This window comes from Macaca thibetana, chromosome 13, assembly GCF_024542745.1.
Source record: "Macaca thibetana thibetana isolate TM-01 chromosome 13, ASM2454274v1, whole genome shotgun sequence".
Classification (NCBI taxonomy): Eukaryota; Metazoa; Chordata; class Mammalia; order Primates; family Cercopithecidae; genus Macaca; species Macaca thibetana.
Genome location: NC_065590.1, coordinates 81,926,596 through 81,945,696, shown reverse-complemented (window position 1 = coordinate 81,945,696; position 19,101 = coordinate 81,926,596). Strand labels below are relative to the sequence as shown.

Sequence of the window (19,101 nt, the reverse complement as noted above, 5' to 3'; positions counted from 1 at the left end):
ATGCCATCACTATTCCATCGCCCTGACTTTCCGCAACAGCACTTGCACCCAAACCACCAGCTGTCCATAGAATACCAAAAGCCACTGGTGACAGGCCAGCAGTCCTGCCCTCTGCAAAGCCCATTTATCTGGCTCTAGAGTCACAATAAGACGGCTTGTGGCTCTCACACCACTCTCGAGGCCATGGCACCACCAGCACTGGCACCACCAGCAGAAGCACTTATGATCACACCAAACCTGCTGCCACTACGGCGGCCACATGGGAGTCTGAGTCAGACTCCTTTGCTCACACTAATGGTTGCCATGACACAGCCCCAAAAGTGAGCGGGGGGAGATTTATACCTAAAATAGACGCTGTTAAGGAGCCGAAGTTGTTCTCAGGAGCCAAAATGAGCCAACACAGACTTCCGTAAGGCAGCACCCATTTCCAAGTGCTGCAAGCCAGGAGAAGCCCTGTCTAGGGGTCACACGTGCTGTGGGTCAGATGGGCTTCCCACGGCCTGGGGCCTGGGAGTCAGGGGCACAGCGTGGCCAGGCTGAGAGTCCATGTGAGGATCAGACACGTGGTCCTGGATAGGGTCTGGCAGCGACCAGCATGGGTCTGATTTTATCATCCCCAGCAGAAGTGGCCCACGGTCATCTGCACGTTTCTTTACTTTTCCAACCTTCTCTACAGAATGGTCCACAGCTGCCAGCTCCAGAGCCTCTATCACTTAGCCCCCTACGCACGGCCCTGTTCCCCCACCCCACAACTCTGAAACCCTCTGGGGATGCTGACTGTCTTCGTCCTCGGGGGAGAATCCTCCCTCCAGGGACATATCACAGGGCTTTCCCTGGGAAAGGAGACACCCCACGCCCGCTTGGCTTTCTCCAACTCCTAACGCCACCGAACTGACAGTGGAGAAAAGGAGTTACACCACTATCTGGAGTGATTGATCCTAGTTACCAAGGAGAAAACTGGATTGCTGATCAGCCACAGAGCCAAGCAAGACTATGTCTGGAACCCAGCGAATTCTCTCAGGCACCTCTTAAGAACTTCCATGCCCAAAGGAAAGCTGAATGGAAAGTTATGGTAACAACAACAACAACAACAAAAGTAGGATAACTAAGGATTCAGGTCCTTTGGGAATGAGGGTTTGGGCTACTCCACCAAGTAAAAGAAGCATGACCTGCTAAGGCTCTGGCTGAGTGTGGAGGAAATACAGAATGGGATAAGAAGACAAGGAAGCCAGTAGCAAGTGTAGCCTTGTGAACAAATGCAGACAGCAGGCCTCTAGTGGTTTTGCACACTTTCTATTAACTTGAGATGTGTGTATGTGTGTGTGTGTGTGTGTGCGCGCAATATGGTAACCATTTTCTTCTTTTTTTCTCCTTCCCATTGTTTTCTATGCAAGCTGTTGACAGTTAACTTTATAATCTAGTGTTTAGGTAACAATTATGTTACCTAATTCAGTGGGACTGTGACTGACTTTGAGAAGTTATTATAGCCAGGGATTGATAGAGTGATGGTTGGGGATCTCTGGGAAAAGGGTGAGAATTTCATAAGAAGGATAACTGTCTTGAGAGGTAGACATCTAGTTGTTCGTTTTTGTATGGCAGTTCAGATGTTGTAAAAAGGTGCAAATAGAAGCTGTGTAGCCAAAGGGGTAAACTGAGCCAGTTATCAATTTGTTCGCCCATCATTACCTGTGTTGTGAAGATGGAGCTGGGCCCTTTAACTACTTTTCCTTTGTCAGCTGGCACAACTGTGGAGGGCACTGAAGAGGCATTGAAGGAGGAAGCGGGTTTCCTTTCTAGACCCGATGTGCTCTTGTTAGGTTCCTGCATTGTATACAACTTCTCTAGCAGTCAGATCTTGCTGCATGGGCGCTTTCCAGCATCAGGGTCTTGCCAGATATGAAGCTTCCCAGCACCCAGCTCCTGTGCTGTTGCAGCTTCTCCAGCACCCAGTCCCTACGGCATGCAGCTTTCCAGTGCCCAGCTCCTGCAGGAGTGCCAGGCTCTTGCAATGCAGACAGCTTCTCCAGTACCTGGCTCCAGCAACACATGTCAGTCAGGATACCCAACAGCCAGGAGCTTCACCCAGCACTCTCCTGGGAAAACTTGGCAGCGGTGTGCTTCCAGCAAGATACCTCCCACAAACAACTTTCCTTGGGACCCAAAAAGATGGGTTTCCAGTAAATTCCAGAGGGTGAATTTCCAGCAAGTTCTGCCAACATGGCAGTTACAGAGACGTTGCCATCCAGAGAGCCATAGCCACACCCTCTCCATCAAAGTCTGGATCTCAGTCCTTGCAGGGCCTCTTCCTTGGGCACTCTGTGGCAACCCTAGAGGTAGGGGCTGTTCTCATAGCTATTATTTTTGTATTCTTTGGAGTTATTTTTACTTCTTCCTAGCCAATTCCTCATTATTCTAATCCAATTAGAGTTAATAATTCGTTATGTGAAACTTTCCTTGTTCCAATCACCATGTAGTTTCTTTCCCCTGAATGGACCCTGACGGATACAGTCACCCATGGCCCCAAAGGGCCTTTTTCCATCCTCATGGCCCTTGAGCTCAATTCAACATCCTGGCCAGCTAATCATTCCCTGCTTCAAGCACTCACTCAACAGCCATTTCTTGAGTGCTATTGTGGGGCTGGGCCCTGGAGTGAAAGGAGACCCTGCTTCTGGAGCTCCCCAGCAACCACCTTCCCTGTGTTCTCTCCCAGCTGTGGCTCCGTGTGGCTCCGTGTGACTCCGTGTGGCTCCTGGGTCTCCAGCCTCAGATTCCACAGCTCTGTCTCTGGGGCTGGCTGGGAGTCTTGATCCCACTTCTGCACGGTGGGCGCTCCTCAAAGGTCATGTTCTACCCTCAGCTCTCCTCTAAATGTTCTTCCTCTAAGACACCTGGGCATAAGTCACATAGGCCTCCTTCTGCAAGGGGCTCCATCTCTATTTATTTTCATCCCTACTGGATGATCTGCAGTTGCCTAAAATCCTACTCTTCCAGAACATGCTTCCTTCAGAGCTGGCTCTATCTTCTGGCTTTTCCCTCTATGTGGAAGTAACACTCCCCTCCCTTCAGCTGCCTAAGCCCCCAACCCTGGAGAAAACAGGTCCCACCTTTCCCCTGGATCCTCACATCCAGCAGGTACCTGGTCCTTGGGCTTCTCTCGACCCCCTATTCCCTCCAGGCCCTTTGTACCTCTTGTGTCTGTGGCACAATAACCTGGTAGATCCCCTGGAGCGTGTCCACCTGCCTCTGGCATCTCCACCTCCCACCTCACCCTCTCAGCAAAGATTGCCCACACATGGCTCCCTCTAGGAAAACCTATGACGCCTGATGAAAATTTTAAACAATTGATTGTGAATGTACTAAAACCATCGAACTATACACTTATATGGGTGAATTGTACGGAATGTGAATTATATCTTCAAGCTATTATTTTTAAAAATCCTGTGATGCCAAAGATTTTCACACATGGTAAAATATACGCTCTGGCTTGGTCTCACCAGGGCTGGCTACAATGCAGCCTCCGCCCACTGCTCTGGCCATGCCCCCACCTCTCCCAGCTGCATCATTCCAGGCCCGGCTGCTGTCCCGGAATGACACCCCTGGCTCCCACCCTCTCCCTCAGGGCCCACTCAGCTCCTCTCTCCCAGTCCTTCAACCCAACATCTCTCCTCCCCCACACACCGTCCCCTTCTCCTCGACCACCCACCCAGGGCTCATTGGGTGTTCCATGCGTGTATAGATGTGTCTGATTTCCCAAAGAGACGAGGTCAGAGTTCACGCCTTGCCTCTTGCTGCCCATCGTCCCCCTGCCCACAGCTTGTCCCCCACAACCCCATTCCGGGTGACCCTGGAGGCAGAGAGGACTGTGTGAAGTCACTCCCAGGCAGCTGCAACATCCCCAGCACAGTGCTGCGGTGCCTAGAGCGACCCCCCACAATCCCCATTCTAGGGGTCGCTTGGCAGAGCCCCCAAGGCACTGCGTCAGTGGAAAGGCCGTTTGCAGGAGCTCCGAGGGCAGAAACATACACCTGCCATGGGTCTGCAGGCTCACCTGCCCCAGATCCCCAAGGTGAAGGGGGTGGTGAGGGCCTAGGCTATCAGTGAACCACAGGAAACAGGGGGGCTGAGTCCTTGTTTAGCCTGTGACCACCCTCTCCCCACACCGCCCACGGCCACGCTCTCCCAACCCCACTTCCTAGACCAGCTCCCTCTCAGGTCAAAACCAGGAGGACCCCCAAAGGGTCTTCAGGGCCTGGGAGCGGCTGTTGGGGCTCAACCCCCACCCCCCTACACTTCAGCAGGAAGGAGCTCGCTGCTCTCAGACTTCCCACAGGGCCGCCTTTCTCCTCCTCTGTCCCAACAAAAACAAACCATTTGTGGAGGGGGCCGAGGGAGGGAGAAGAGCCCAGGGTTCCAAGCAGCACATCTCAGAACCACGGGCCCTGCCTCCAGCAGTCCCCTCCTCAAACCCTGGCTCTGTCACTCGGAGATTCGGGCCTCAGTTTCCCAAGCTGTAAAGCGAGGTGAGAAACAGTCCCTACTTCATAAGTCTATTTTAAGATAGGAGGGAATCTGAGTCGAGTGTTTAACACAGGGCCTGGCACATGGGAGGCACTCAATAAATGTTCATTTAAAAAGTATTATGTGCTTGATCAGAAAGAAAGGCAAGCCACATGTTCTTAGGAAACCTAGACTCTGGCCTCAGACCACGCCCCGGAGCGGCTTGTGCTCCTCCTAGAAACGGCTGCTGTGCCAGGGTCACCCTCCCAGCTAATGCCCCTAAGTCTCCAGCCCAGGCCTCTTGCCACTAGAATGGGGAATGTATTTACCAGAGAATTTCAACCTGCCACTGTGGCCTCAGGAATCTCTCCCATTCAGGCAGACCACACACACACACACACACACACACACACACGAACAGACACATACAGACAGCCACACATACAAACACACAGACACAGAGGCACACACAGAGACACACCTAGACACATGCAGAGATGACCCAGGTGCGCACTCGCACACACGCGACAGCGCCCCTCGTGCTGCACACGCCGGGGCACCTGGAGCCAGAGGATCCTGGGCGGGCCTCCCCACACAGGCACATGCGTTGCACATTTCACCTACTGTATGGGCCAAAGAGGCATTTGGAAACCAGCTTGGGAACCTCATAACCATTCATAACATTGTTCTGAGAGAAAACACAAAACATTGCCCTATAAACAAACATTTGCAATAGAATTCCTCCAAAAGCTTGGAATTGCCTGTACTAGAAAACTAACAGAGCAAGAAGAGAAAAACCACATAAACTTGGTTTGCCTCTGCAAAATTAATACCAATTACAAAAACATTTATGTGAACTGCTTACCATTTACACCTAATTACCATGCAGCACAATTATGCATATCATTAAGGGTATGCCAGATTAATTATGCTGTACATTTCATTTGATTACACCACCACACCCTGAGTTCATGTATGCCCCACTTCCAGGGGGCCAGTCCTGCAGCATGGCTGCTTGCACAGGTCGGCACAAACCAGAGAAACGTGGGTTTCCACATTCAGATGGACCGCAGCCCCCACCCCACCCCACCCCCAGGCAGAGACAGCCCGATTCCCGCCCGGCCTTCTTGGCAACATCAACAAGAGCCCTGCTGCAAAGCCATCTTCCCACCAGATCCTCCAGAAAGCAGAGATGCTTCAAAGAGCTCCCCAGGGGTGTGGCTGCATGTCACAGGGCCACCATACAGCCCAAGGGCCATCATGTGTAGCCCTCACAGAGGAAGCGGCCCTCTCGGCCATCTCCTGAGGTCTGGCTCTGAAAGCAGGGCAGCCTAGCCCATGTCCAGGCCAAGTCCCTCCCAAGCTCATCTCCCAGACCCACCAGGGCTGTGTGCCTCTATCCCCTGGCACACTGAGCCAGCTACAGGGCAAGGTCCCAGCTGTGGTCCCACTGGGTCCTGCAACTTCCCCCCTGGCTCCCGTGCCCTGTGCTCTCCTGGACAGCTCTGCACAGACCCTCCCTCCCCTTATTAAAAAGAGAACAGGAACTGACCCCCAATAACTCCCATTTAGCTCAGTAGATGCTCTTCAAATACACTGGGTGAACCAGGTTTGCAGGGAATAATTGGGAACAAGAGAGTCAATAGAACATGATGAATGGACCTTCCCAGGAAGGGGGAACTCACAGGAGGAAACAGGCTTCTTGGGAGGCAAAGAACCAGAGGAAGTGCAGAAGTGAGGGAGGGAAGGAAAAAAATCCAGGTTTAGTCCAAGAAGCAATGCTCAAAACAAACAAGAACACCAGCCTGTGAAGTTATGCCCATTTTACAGATGGTAAAACTGAGCCTAAGAAAGGTTGAGTCATCTTCCAACGACACGCAGCAAGGAGGTGGCAGGGCTGAGGTGAAAACCACCATCTGTCCAGCCCTCAGCCTGGTGGCCCCGGCCTGATGCCACACTGCTCCTGGCCTCTATCTAAATTCAATGATGCTGACAGGGCTCACATCATTTTTCGAGAAATTCTTTGGAAATAGCCTTCCACATTATCCTTCACATAACACACATAAGCCTCCTTTCTATTTTAGAGGAACAGTTTTTGCTTCTTTTCTGTTTGCTTTCCAAAAATGCTGTCCCCAGCTTGTTCCTCCAATCTCTCTCCACAGACCTGCCTCTGAATGGAGAGTGACGGGAAGGCCGGACAGCTTGACATCAACTTCCAGCCCACCCAAAGATACTCAGAGGGTGATGAGACTCACTGCAGGTCCTGGGTGGAGGGCCAGGGTCTAGGCCTTGCAGCTCATCTTTTAGGGAAATCACTGAGAAGCAGAGGCCCTAACTCATCAGCATTCCCAGTGCATGGGTGCAAGCACCTTCCTCAAAATCTTCCTTCAAAAATCTGCAGGGGTCCTAACAGTTATGGACCAAAATGTACCTGCCTTTCTCATCCATCACACCAGGCACCCCGCCCCCAGGCCTTATGACTCAGGCTCCAGCCTCCTTCTGCAAGCCTGGCCTGGCTCAGGCTCCCCCTGGGGAAATCCCACCCGCCCTCAAGCCCCAGCTCCAACCCAGCTCCATGTGGGAGGCACCTCCTGCTCTCTCCGACTCCCCCCAACCCGTGCCCCCTCCATGAAGGGCATCCCCACCCACACGGTTGGCGGAGCTAGAAACCAGACGGCCACCCCAACTCCCCTCATTTCTTTTATCCCAATTGTTCCTACTGACTGCACTTCCTAAATGTCACACCACACACGCCCTGTCCAGGCCCACATTGCTGCCCTGGACTTCCGTGCCAGCCTTCCACCTGGGCTCCCTGCCCCTAAACCCTATTGCCCGAGCTCTCCTTCTCGATGCCCTAGAATTATCCTTCTCAAATACAAATACCAAGCCCGACGTCCGTTGATGGATAACATCCGGCCTTCATGGTCCTCCAGCCCAGGCCCCCGGCCTCATACCCCATCATTCCCTATACTGCAGCTACATGGGGCCAAAAAGTGCTGTTGTCCACCAAGCTAACTGCTCCCTCCCCTTCGAGACTCAGCTGAAGCGTCACCTCCTTTAGAAAGCCCTTCTAGATCTTCTCTCCCCCTGAATCCGACTTCCTTCTCTGAGCCCCGGTAATGCCTGGACATGGTGTGCCAGGGGTCCTTCCACCCTGCCAGACCCCCACCTAAGCTGCAGTCTCCTTGAGATGAGTGTGACCCCTTTCATCTATGCAGCCTGTGTCTGGCACACAGTGGGTCTCTCTTGGATGAATAGATGAACATCATTTGTGGATCTGAAACAGGGACCTCTGGAAAGAAAACTCAAGCGCTGCCAGGCCTGCCAATGTGGGGGCAGCATCTCACCACGCCGGGCCCTGGCTCCCTCCTATTCCAGCATCTCACCATGCCGGGCCCTGGCTCCCTCCGATTCCAGATTGCTGGCAGGGTGTTGACAGAAGAAAACGCAGAGGTGACTGACTGCCCAACCCCACTGCGCTTCCCAGCTGAGCTTCCAGTACCAGGCAGGGCCCTCAGGCCACCACCAGTTGGGCTGGGAACCATCAGCCTGTGCGTGGATGGCAACAAGCACCACATTGTTGCTGGTAATAAAACCATTAGAAGCCCTTGCTGCGTGCCAGCTGCCAGACCGGGCTGTGGTCTAGACCCTCCCATGCCTCCAGGCCATGGGGTAGAGCCAGAACCCAGCAGAGGCCACTCTCTGCTTAGCTCCAACAAGACCAGTGGGCAGAGAGGAAAGGGAAAGAGGGCCCAGGCCTTGAGGGAGCTACTAGGTCCCCACACGGACGGGGACTCTGAAGAGATAAAAGAAGGTACAGGCAAATCCTGGCTTCACAGGAAGAAGTGGAGGCTCAGAAAGGCTAAGAGAAAATGGTACAACTTATTGGCAGCTGGAAAAAGGGACCTGGGTCAGACAACGGAATGTAAGGAGGACGGAGACATCTTTCTCTGTCCCTGCCACTCCCTCGCGGCCCCTGACTCCCAGCCCAGAGTCCACCGTGGGCTTGGGGGTCATTCTCAACTTGATGATCTCTTCCCCTCACCGTGAGGGGCCGTAGGGAGGACAGGCAACACTTGCAGGGCCTGGTTTTTTTTCTTTTGAGACGAAGTCTCACTCTGTTGCCCAGGCTGGAGTGCAGTGGAGCCATCTCAGCTCACTGCAACCTCCACCTCCTGGGTTCAAGTGATTTTCCTGCCTCAGCCTCCAGAGTAGCTGGGATTACAGGCGCGCACCATCACACCTGGCTAATATTTGTATTTTCAGTAGAGACGGGGTTTCACAATGTTGGCCAGGCTGGTCTTGAACTCCTAACCTCAAGTGATCCGCTCGCCTTGGCCTCCCAAAGTGCTGGGATTACAGGCGTGAGCCACCGCACCCGGCCACTTGCAGGGTCTTACAGAGCAGCAGGGCTTTGTGGGGGGGTCACCCTAACCCTCAGGCAGCCCTAGAATGACCCCCATGTAAAGAAAAGCAGCTCTTGCCTCCTGAGCACCTTCTCTGTGCCAGGCACAGTGCTAGCTGTTTCATAAAATAGTGCATGTCATTGAGGCAACCCCTGTAAGATGAGGCCGCTATTCTTATCCCCGATTTACAGATGAAAAACCTGCATCTCCAGGTGGTTTGGGGCCAGCAGCAACTGAGCACGAATGGGGCTGAGACAGTCCTCCAGGTCGGCCTGACTCCCCAGCGCCTTTCTTGCCCTGCACATCTGTCCCCTACCAGCCTTGGACCAAACGGCTGGTTTGTAGAGGGGCCAGTTCTGTGCTCGCCTCCAAGTCATGGGTCCTTTTATGTCTGTTCCTGCCTTATTCCAGGAGCAGGGCCAAAAAAGTGCACAGACCTTTCTCACGTCCTATTGAACAGGAGCAGCCTCAGGGGAAGGGAAGCTCCAAGAGGTACCCATGGGTGAGGTGGAGGAGGGGAAGGTGGAAGAGGGTGGTAGGTGCTGTTGCTAAGCAACCAGCCCTGTGCTTCCTGGGGTAGCAAAACGACTGCAGACGGAGGAATTGCATTTGCCCCCACCTCACCTCTCCACCCCATCGTCTGGGTAATCACTACCTGCTCAGGGACCCCTAGATCAGAGTTGAACCCGTGTGCCAAACAAGTTCCTAGACACCCCTTCTACCCCTTCGTGGGACCTCCTGAAGCCCCACTTTGTCTCCCTTGGGTGTGGCCTCCCAAGAGGCTCTCACTATGCCAGGGCTGGGTCACCTGAGCTCCATACCTGGACCAGGCCCCAGTTATACCTCCAGTTCCCCAGGAACCATTTGGGCCGCAACAGCCCATTAGACCGATGCTTCTGGGGAAGACCCTCAGTGATTTGTTCTCCACCTTGGGTCAGAAACGAGATTCAAGTCGCCATCCTATAAAGCTAACTTTGTCCCCTGTCCCTGGCGTGGGCCGGGGTGCATGCAGTCAGCGGCCTATTTTCTGCTCTCACCTAATCCCTACCAGCCTAGGCCTTTGCTCAGAGGCCTTAATATCTGCGATATTTCTCCCTGCAACCTTTCTGGGAAAGACAGGTACCTGAGTAAGCTTACCCCTTGCTGTCAGTCTCTACACCAGTTTCTTATCCACTATAAAAAAGAGTCCATCCCTCAGCCTTAGGTGACTTAATTCTTTTTTCTACATTCTTATCCACAGGCTTTTAAAAAGTGTAGTTTTATTCTTGCTGTCATTAAGAAAGGAACACAAGTTCATTTACATTTTTTCAAAGGAAACAAAAGTGTACAAAGTTAAAAAGCAAAAACTTGGTCATAGGTTTGTGTGTATCTTTCCAGAACTTTTCCATGCATGTACAAACCTATACATGTGTGTATTTGTATCGATTTTAAAGAATTTCACAAAAATGAGATTAAGCTATGAACATTTTTTTTTAACCACAACACTACTGCATGGGGATCTAACGCATCAGAACAGACGCACTTACCACCTTGTTTCGAAGGCTTTTAGGGAATCTAGGTGGATTCCCCTTTACCTGTTCGTTTATTTAGTACTTCAGGAACCTATACAGGTAATCGAGCAGGCCTTCCAGAAGCCTCCTTCCAAACAGGTTCTGCTCGATGGGGTACTGGGGGATCCCACTGGCTTGGCAGGGGCAGCGGTGAACTCGCCCGTATCTCCCAGGGTCCTCCAGGGAGTGGTGGGGGAGGGATACTCCGAAGGCCTCCTGCCCCCAGGCCACAGCCCTTCCCAAGTATTCCCCAGGACACAGCCCACACTCAACAGCTTAGTGAGCCACAAATCTAACCCATGCCCCATAATCTCCTCTCTAAGCATCTTTTTACCTTTTCAAGGAAGGATCACTGGAACCCATGACCTAGCTGATCTATCAGATCTCGAACATCTGCACCGAGACCCCTCCCCTTTCATGACAGCAAGAAGAGCACTAGACTAGGAGTCAGGAGACCCAACTTCCAGCTCTCTGGTTACTGGCTGTAAGAGATGGTCCTCTGTCCCCTCTGTGCACTCAGACGGGGCATCTAATAACTGGCTCAGAATTAAAAATGACCTTGACATTTGAAACAGAAGCAGAGAGGAAAGATCAATAGGGATGGTGGCGAGCAGGGCTGTGACCACAGGAAAGAGAAAATAGGAACCTGGTCATATATCTAAATAAGGCTGGGCAGCCTTAAGGGTCAGAGAGGACCACAGCAGGACAGGAGTAGGCAACACAGAGCTACTGCTGAAAAAAACAAAAAATCCACTCTATACTGGGATTTAGTTAGGAAAGCCCCAGGCATCTGTGCCTCCCTTACCCCCACCCCGACTGCTCACCAAGCACCCTTGCTGTCCTCCAGACAGGCTGGTGGCCTGTGATGTGATCAGCAAGGGAGATTTGGCCCAGAAGGCCCTGCCCACCAGCTGTTCTTGCAGGGGGCTGCCAGGCACCTGCACTCATGCCTGGGGGCCTGGGCCGTCTGCAGGGCACCTCCCCTCTGGGTTGGTGGCTTGGTTCTGCCCAGCATGTGTGTGTTGGGGGGCAGGGTCAGGCTGTAGAGACGGGAACCTGACGTCTCCACCCCCATTTCCCTGGCACTGGCAGCCCCTTGCAGGAATGTTCTGGATGCTGGGCACCTCAGCCTGGTGGAATGGGCAAGGGGGCACATGGAGACCTCTGGGAGGCCAGAAAAGGGACCCTCCTCCTCCTGCCACATCCTCACCATGACTGCTATCACTCGCACACAGACCAGACCTGACCCTGGCCTCCCCCTTCATCGTCACAACCCCCTGGGGTCAGTGTAATTTAAACCCTGCTCTGCTGCTTTCCAAGTCTGAGCTCTTAAGCTCTGGTCTATGGAATAGAAAGAATCAGGATCTGACACCAAATGAGCTCATTTGGCCCCTTCCCCTCCCTCCCTGCTGTCCACTCTCCACCCCCACCCCGCACTGGCCGCCACACTCAGGCAGTTCAGAGCAATTCTCCGTAGGTCACAGAGGAGTTCCGGAGTGCAGGGACCTCCTCCCCAAACCAAGGCAGGGCCTCAGCCTGGCCTCCAGCACAACCCAGGCCCCAGACCACCTCCCGGGCACTAGAGCCACCCACAATGATGCCCTGCCCCTGAAGGCCTGGCTTCCTCCCTGAAGTCCCACTTCTGTGCTCTGAGGTGCTTCTGAGACGCCACCTCCTTCAAGAAGCCTTCCCTGATGGCCTTAGTTGGTTGTGACCTCACTCTCCTTTGGGCACTTTATTTCTCCCTCTCCAGTGACCCCAGTACCACTCTGCAGTCCTTCGTTAGCTGGGCACATCCTAAACGCACCGTGTCCCCTCAAAGCCAGCACAGGGCATGGCTTACAGGAAATGCTCAGCACATCTCTGGAAAATGGAAGCGAATACGGTAGCAAAGTGCTGCTGCACTCAAGACAGGATGAGAATAACCAGCTGAAACTACAGCGGGAGGGATTTCAGGTGGAAGAAAACAACCTGTTGACATGCGATTTGTTCAACTCAACAGATTGCTAAGTGGCACCGAGGAGCCTCCCACCTCCCAGGATTTTGAATCAGAATCGGCACTTTCCTCATCTGACCAAGATTCTGCAAAAGACACAGGAAGGTGGATGAGGCTTCTTAGAGCACTTCCTGCAGTGCTAGTCCACGTGAGTCGCCCAAATGATGAAAACAGACACAGCTAACAGGAGGGCTCCCGCTCTGTTGAGGCTGTAACGCACATCATCTCACTCCATCCTCACAACCACCTGTAGGCAGAATCCATGAGCACTCCCATGTTACAGGGGAGGAAACTGAGGCCCAGGGAATCGAGTTGCCGCCCAAGTTCCTGCCGCTGGGAGGTGTCAGAGTGCAGCTTCCTGTGGCTCAAGGGCCTCATGCTGCCTTGACACTGGCTCATGTGGAAGCAAGTCCTCCCCATCCACAGGCAGTGGCACACCATGTACACATACATCATGCACAGACACACGTGCACTGAACCTCGTCTTGCCCACACACTTAGCCAAGTGGAGGCAGGCTCGGACACAGACATAAATCTCAGGCTGACACTTCATGGATCTCAGATTTGGTCATGTTTTTAGGGAAAAATCGTCAAAGAGAGAAATGATTGAAAATGAGCCCTCAAAATTAAAGTGGAAAGGAATGTGGCACCTCTGGTAGACCATTAAAGCCCTGCTCAGGAACAGCAACGTCCGGCAGAAACCCAGCCACAGGCCAGGTGGGCTTCTTATGGGCTCTCTGCTCATCTACTACTATTCAAATGGAAGTGGAAGCTATTCCCCGGGGGCTGCAGCATGAGAAATAGTACTGGGGTAGATGCTCTGGCCCTACCTGCTAGAGGCCAGAGACACATTCAACTCCCAGTGGGGCATGGGTTGGGGAGGACATGAGCACCAAGTCCAGGACCCCAGGCCAGCAAGTTGGAGGCAGCAGGAAGTACCGAAGGAGAGGCATGTGACCGGCACGTGAACGGCCCTGCAGGCCTCAGGCTCTGGGTAGCATGGACAACCCTGAGAAGAACTGGGCGTCACCTCCCACAAACAGTACCATACCCAGTACCAAGAGCTCTCAGAGCTTAAACTCCTCTTTCAGCCTGCAATTCTAACGTTTGAGTTCTAATGCTGACATTTCAGGCCCAAAGACGGGGAGAGGGTGGTCTGTTTTAACTCACCCATTAGAGTCCTCTTTCTACCTGGATCCCAAAAAGAGAAGCCTTGGGGGAGTCTGGCTCTTGCTGGGAAAGAACTTGGGTCTTTCAGGGAGGTGTGAGCCTGAGGAGCTGGCCTGTAAGTAGGCGGTGGCCACTGGGCAGCGACGCACAGCAGTAGGGGGAAGGGAGCCCGGCACTAACGCTGCCTCGCTGCCTCGGGGAGAGGACAGGATGGCAGTACACTCCCCTCATTCAGCAGACTCCCTTGGAGGCCTCATCGCTTGTCCAAGGGACCCAGGGAGGCAAAGCCCCTGTTCCCTGGAGATCACAAACTGAGAGGGGGGACGGACACATGCAGCAGCCCAGGTAAGAGGTGTAGTGTGGGGCGTCTTCCCCTGAGTGCAGGCCTGGCTCCACTTCTTCCTGCCAGTGACCCTGGACAAGGATTTTACCGTTTGTCCCGTCTTCCTAGCTTTTTGAGAACCACTGGCAGAGGTGGGTGTGAAAGCGATAGTAAAACATCCATAAGGGACTGAGGAGCTTACTGTGAATTGGACTCGAAAAGGAAACCTCAGAAATTATCCACACACAGGGATTTATACACAAACCTACAGAATACACACGTGCTGAGGCTTAAAGGAGGCTGTACTTTTTACACCCTCTGCAGAGTCGGACGTGACCAACCCGTCTCTTGCAGGGGCCCTCCTCACACTGCCTCTCCTTCCCAAGCCCAACTCGTTTGGGGGCCCTGATCTCTCTTCTATCTCCTTCTCCTTGGAAGCCTTCCCCTATTACTGCCATGTGCGGAAAAACAGACCACCCTGTCCCCATTTCTGGGTCTGAAATTCCACCACTAGAATCAGAGCCATAGAATGTCAAAGCTGGAATGGACCTTCCGGCTCTAGTCCAACCCCCACCCCACAGAGGAATCCTGTCCGCAGACACCCTGACAGATGGCCGCTGGCGTCCTCTCCTAGGCTTCTCCAGGAAGGACTCAGAGGGCAGCCCTGTCCCTGTGGACCAGTCCACTCCTTGAGTCTAGAAGGAATTCACCTTTCTTGGGGTCAGTCTCCTATGGAAGGAACTGGTGCCTGGGTGGGGTAACGAGGGAAGTTTGGTCGGCCTGAATCCGCAGCTGCTTATCTGGGGAGGAGCTGCACAGAGGAGGGGGACCCACCAGGGAGGCAGGCAGGTGCCAGAGCTGCTGCACAGGCCGGCCTGCGCCGTCGCCTGGAGCCAGCACATGTGCACACACACACTCCCACCTTGACAGAGCCACCTGTCACAGCCCAAGCAGGGTCTTGGTGGAACCTGGAGGCAGAGGGGGACCATTTTGCCCCAGAGACCCAGCAGGAACTCCCCACAACCCAACTCTCCGAAGGCAGGCACCTCAGAAAACTACCTGGTGATGGCCCCTGCCAGCCAACCAAAGAGGGTCCCCCAGATGCCGGGACCCCCAAATTCCACAGGCCAGTCCTAACACCCAGGCAACAGCAAGGCGAATAGCTCCCCTGGCTGCAGCTGTCACATCTGCTCGGGAGGGAGGGAAGAGGCGACACTGGAGCAGCACCTGATCCCAGGATCCCTTCGTAGCCGCCCGCCCAGGAGGCGGTTCAGCCGCTGGCAGCCTAGGGTGAAACATGAAGACTGAGCAGGCCCCCTGGGATGCTGATGGCAGTCTCTGGGCACGGCACTGAGGGGCAAGTTGGGTCACAGGGCGGAAGGCGCTTCTCCCCAAGGCTTCTGTCCCCGCTGGTTTGGAGGGGGGGTAGCTGTGCGGCTCTGGGGCCCGGCCCTGCCCACCCTCCCGCCTGCCGCAGGCCAGAGCTGCCCTGCTGGGTGCCAGACGCCATGTTGGGTCAAGGTGCAGCCACAGGGGGCTCCCCTCAGGAGCGTGGGGGAGGCAGGCCCTGGGAACCAGAGGGCACCGCTCCCCGCTGCCAGGGCGCCGACACCTCCTCAACTAGCCGTGCAGCGGAGAGAGGGTGCCAGGACGGAGGAGATGAGGAGAGGGGGATAAATGGCAGAGAGGCGCTGGGGCGGGAGAAGGTGCCCCCAAGAAGGGAGGCTCCAGGAAAGCGAAACGCAGTTTGGCAGTCCCAGGGCCGCGGGCCCCAGCGATGAGGGGCTGGGGGAGGCCAGGGGCGGGCCCTGGACCCGCGCCAGCCCGGTCCGCGCCGAAGGGGAGGGAAGGCAGGGCAGCCTGGGGGAGGGGAGCTGGGGTGAGGGCGGGACACGGACCGCGGCCGCCTGCGGCTCCGAAGCTCGGGGTCTCCCGGGGTGCGGGGACGTGGGGCCGAAGACCCCACTCCGCAGCCGCGGCGAGGCCTCGTCCTTCACTGTGCAGATGCGAAGCTTTCAAGGACACGTCTGCACCGGCCCGGCGGGGTGCGTGTGCGTGAGTGTGTCCGCGTGCGTGGGAGTGTGCGCGGGGGGGCGGCAGGGGCGACCCCGGGCGTCCCCCTCTGGGCCGCTCCCGGCCCCGGCCCCGCTGCTCCCACCCCCGCGTTCTCCGGCCCCCGCGGCCCGGGCCCGGGATCCTCGCCCGCCCCCGCCCCGCCCCCACATTGCGGCGCCGCCACCGCGGCCGCCCCGGCACCCACGGCCCGCGGTGGGGACAGGGAGGAGCCGGGCACGACCATCCCCCTCTGTGCCGCCGGCACCCCGCGGGGAGGTGTGCCCCCCAGGCGAGCGCTCTCCCTGGCCCCGCCGCCCCTCCCGGACCCGTCGGCGCCCCGCACCCCCAGCCACAGGTGGCCGGAGGAGGATCGCGGCGCGGCGCTCCCCGGCCCGGCCCCGCCATCACCCCTCGGCCCGCCCCCGGGGGCCTCCCGGGTCCCCCGCCCCGCGGGGCCGAGGAGGGCCGGGCGCCGGGGGGAGGGGCGGGGGGCCGGGTCGTGCCAGGCTGCCATTTTCTGCCGCCGCCGCGGAGCCTGCGCGGGGCCCGGCCCCCGCCCCCTCCCTCGCTCCCTCAGGCCGCCGCGGCGGCCGATCCTTCTGGGTCGGGGTCCGCGCCCTCCGGCGCCCTGGCCGCGGGCTCCAGGCGGGGCCGCGGGGCGGGGGCAGAGCCCGGAAGGCGGGGGCGGCCCGGCCGGGGCCCCTGCGGCAGCGCGGAGCCGGGCACCGCGGCGGAGGCCGGCGGTGGAGGGGCCCCCCGCGGCATTGTATAGACTTGAACTTGAGCCCGGAGCCGGGCGGGGGCGGGGAGGGGGGTCTGCGCCGGGAGCGGGCGGGACGGGAGGGGGCGCCTGCCGAGCCCGCGGGGACATAAACAAACCCTCAAATCCCCCGCGCCGCCCCGGCCAGCCCGACCCGCGGTCCCCGCCCGCAGTCCCGGCCCCGCGGGCGCCCGGCGCCGAGTTGCGGGGGTCCGGGAGCGTGCCCCAAGCCGGGCACTGCCCGCCGCGGCGTCCCCCGCCCGGCTCCCCGGCTCCCCGCCGCCTCCGGGCCGGCCTCCCAGGCCGCCAGCAGCGGCGCTCATTACCGTGTGGCCGGTGGGGTCGGGCCGGCCCGGCTGCGCGCCCTGGTGCCGCGGCGCCGCGTCCCGGCTCGTCCTCTGCTCTCGCCGCCGCCGCCGCCCGCGCGCCCTCCCTCCCTCCCGGCCCGCCTGCCTGCCTCGCTCGCTCGCTCCCTCCCTCCGCTCGCTGTCGCGCTCCCTCTCTCCGCCTCCTCCGCCGGGTCCCCCCCTCCCACCCCTTCTCTCCGCCTTCCTCCTTCCCTCCCTCCGGCCGCCCGCGGGCCCAGGCCTCCGCCCGCCGCTCGCCCCCCGCGGCCGCGCTGGCCCGGGCCCCGGCGCTGCGAAGCCGGCCCGGGAGGCAGCGCCGACTGGGGGGCCCCGGGGCGCCGCGGCGGGAGCGGCCTGGGCGCGCGGCCGGTCCTAGCGCCCTCGGCGCGACTTCCCGGCCTCTGCGGCCCCGCCAGGGTCCCCGCACGCCGTTTGGCTGAGGTCCGGACCCGCACCGCCCCGACCGGGGGCCGGGCCCCGGGCGCCCCGCCTCGGCCGCGCTCCCGGCCACTCAGAGCCCCTCGAGTCGGAGCCGAGCCCCGGGCCTCGCTGCAGCCCTCCCCACGCGGGGCGCCCCGCTACCTGGCGCTGCTTCTGCGCTGGGTCCCCGCATCCAGCACTGGCCGCAGGGACAGCGGCCCCTCCTCTCCCCGGGCCGGTGTCAAGTGCCTCCCCCCGCAGCCCGCGGAGCCCCCAGCGGCCTTCGCCCTGCAGTTCTCCCGACCTCCGCCAGAGCCCACTGCGCTCTGCCTGCCTCAGCACTGGGGCTGGGGACAGCAGCGCCGGCCCATCCGCGCCGCAACCCCCAGCCAGGTGCCGCCGCGGAGTGGAGGCCACTCCGCTCTACAGGGCCAAGGTCGGAGCGCCGGGCTCCTCCTGGCCGTCCCGCAGGCTACAGAGCTTCTCTGAGATGAGCTGCCCTGAAGAGAGTGAGTTCCCTGTACCTTGAGTTGTCCAAGTAGAGTTGGGTGCCCTCAGTTGGGCACTGGAAGACTGAAAGATTTCGTGAGGTGGGAGGTTGAACGAAATGACATTGAAGGTGTCTTCCAGCTGGAAGATTCTGTGCATGCCTACACACCGCCCTCACCCCTTCACCGTGGGGGCTGTTCTCCTTCCCCATGGAGCGCTCAGGGATCCAGGTTCCTGACTTGGGGCATCTCTGTCTAATTCCACGAGCACAGCCACTGTGTGCTCCTCTCACTCCTCCAGCAGCCTCTCTAGGACTTGGGACTGGGCCCCCCACCCCCGCCTCCAGCCTCCTTGCACGCCCCCGCACCCCACCAGCCACCCGCAGATCTGCACCCCGAATTCTACTCAGCACTTCAACTACATCACAGTGCCCTGAGCTCCCAGACTGGCGGATCCCTTCCCAGGGACCCGCCATCCTACTTGTGGGCAGGGGCCATCCTACTTGTTGGTGGTGGGACTCACTTCACAGTGAAGCGGGTCCTACTTTTCCCTTCTCCCCATGCAGCCCAGCCCCCACCAATGCCACCCTTTTAGCGTCACAGAACGGAGTTGCCAATTTCTCTGGGACCGGGAGCTGACTGTTCATACAGAAGGGAAGGTTTTCCTTCGGGAAGTCCTCCAATGCTTCCAGGTCCCTCGTCTCCCCAACCCCCGCCCTGAGCCTCAATATCTGAGACCAACTTCTAGGCCATAGTTCTGGCCATTTTCAGTGTCACCCTCACTCAAGTGGCCACCCCGTCCTACTGATGATAGGCCCTGTTGTCCACGGTCCCCACCGGCCCAGAGACTCCCAATGTTCTGTGAGGACAGGCGCCACGTCTGTCATCCCTGTAGCCCAGCACTTGTGTTAGGAGATTCTCAGTAAACCTTGGTGGAATTAACATGTGACCCTCCTGGGCACTTCACTTTCTACATCAGGAGGGGCCTTGGTGAACACTCTAAATGGCGCACCCAACTTGGCAAAGGAGAAGACCATTTTTAGAAGGATGACTGAGTTACCTCTGCCTTCATCAAAGGCTTACGTAATAC

The 19,101-nt window shown here is 57.4% G+C and overlaps 1 protein-coding gene across 3 annotated transcripts in view; it reads right to left on the bottom strand.

Annotated features, from left to right (window-relative positions):
* Positions 1–17,847, bottom strand: part of DNMT3A (DNA methyltransferase 3 alpha) — a 110,521-nt gene extending 92,674 nt beyond the window's left edge. The window contains exon 1 of one of the 3 annotated variants that reach the window (XM_050753613.1): positions 17,686–17,847. The gene's annotated coding sequence lies outside the window, so the exon portion shown is untranslated. Of the gene's footprint in view, positions 1–17,082; positions 17,183–17,685 lie in introns of those variants that run through there. The other 2 variants (XM_050753614.1, XM_050753618.1) reach the window with 2 other exon arrangements.
* Between the last annotated feature and the right edge of the window lie 1,254 nt (positions 17,848–19,101).